This window comes from Colobus angolensis, unplaced genomic scaffold, assembly GCF_000951035.1.
Source record: "Colobus angolensis palliatus isolate OR3802 unplaced genomic scaffold, Cang.pa_1.0 Scaffold217, whole genome shotgun sequence".
Taxonomy (NCBI): domain Eukaryota; kingdom Metazoa; phylum Chordata; class Mammalia; order Primates; family Cercopithecidae; genus Colobus; species Colobus angolensis.
In genome coordinates, this window is record NW_012115344.1 from 2,911,166 (window position 1) to 2,912,623 (window position 1,458).

A 1,458-nucleotide genomic window follows, 5' to 3' on the forward strand; every position below is an offset into this window, starting at 1 on the left:
GAAGGAAGGAAGGAAGGAAGGAAGGAAGGAAGGAAGGAAGGAAGGAAGGAAGGAAGGAAGGAAGGAAGCAACACCCTCACAGATACACCCAGGATCAATACTTTGCATCCTTCAATCCAATCGAGTTGACACCCAATATTAACCATCACACTAACCAACCCTAAAATAAATGGCTCAAATAAAAAGCTCTTTGTATGACTTTCTTGAACTTGGCAGGTTGCATTACATTTACCAAGTTGGGGTTCTTCTCAAAATTATGAAGACTCATCATGAAATCTAACACTAGTAGCAATGATACCAAGAAAACAACCGAAAACTCCAGAAAATCAAATTTTACCTTCTGAATTTTAAATCACTGATTACGTCCCTGATAAAGTGGCACTTTAAGTTCTATTTAATACTTGGAGCACATTTTTAAATTTTTTTTGGCAGGAGCCCACTGGTGAAAATGTAGGAGGTAGATCTAGATTTGAATCTCTCTTCACTCCCATCCTCCCTCATCTCCTCCTCTCTCTATGTCATTAATTATCTCATTTTTCTTCCCCTGTGCCAGATCAGGCACTGTTTTAGGTGCTAGGAAAAAAAAAAAACAGTGAACAAGACAGTCAATATATCTGCCCTCACATAGCTTACATTCTAGCAAGGTTCAGGAAGACTAGATAATAAGCAACATACAAAGGAACAAATAGAAAATATCAGAAAATGATAAGTGCTGTTCAAAAATGTAAAATTTATTGATGAGAAAGAAAGTAATTCAGTGGCTACTTCAGTTTAGGTGACCAGGGAAGATCTCTTTAAGAAGAGACATCTGACTGGGTGCAGTGGCTCATGCTTATAATCCTAGCACTTTGGGAGGATGAGGCAGGCAGATCACTTGAGGTCAGGAGCCTGGCCAACACTGGCCAAGGCTGTCTCCACAAAAATGCAAAAATTAGCCAGGCATGTGATGCGCACCTGTAATCCCAGCACTTTGGGAGGCAGAGCTGGGTAGATCACAAGGTCAGGAGCTCAAGACCAGGCTGGCCAAGATAATGAAACCCCGTCGCTACTAAAAATACAAAAGTTAGCTGGGTGTGATGGTGGGCACCTGTAAGCCAGCTACTCAGGAGGCTGAGGCAGAGAATTGCTTGAACCCGGGAGGCGGAGGTTGCAGTGTGCTGGGATCACTCTACTGCACTCCAGTCTGGATGACATAGTGAGACTCCATCTAAAAAAAAAAAGAAGACGAAGAAGAGACATCTATCTGAGATACCAGCAACCATGAGAAGTGAGAATAGCATTAAAGTTGGAGGAAAGTTAGAGGATACAGCTAGTGCAAAGGCCACAAGGTGGGAAATGAGATGAATATTTTCTGCAAACTGAAAAATCAATTTTATGGTCTGAATTGTGTCTCCCAAAAAATTCATGTTGACATCCTAACCCATAGTACCTCAGAATGTGGCCATATTTGGAAGATAG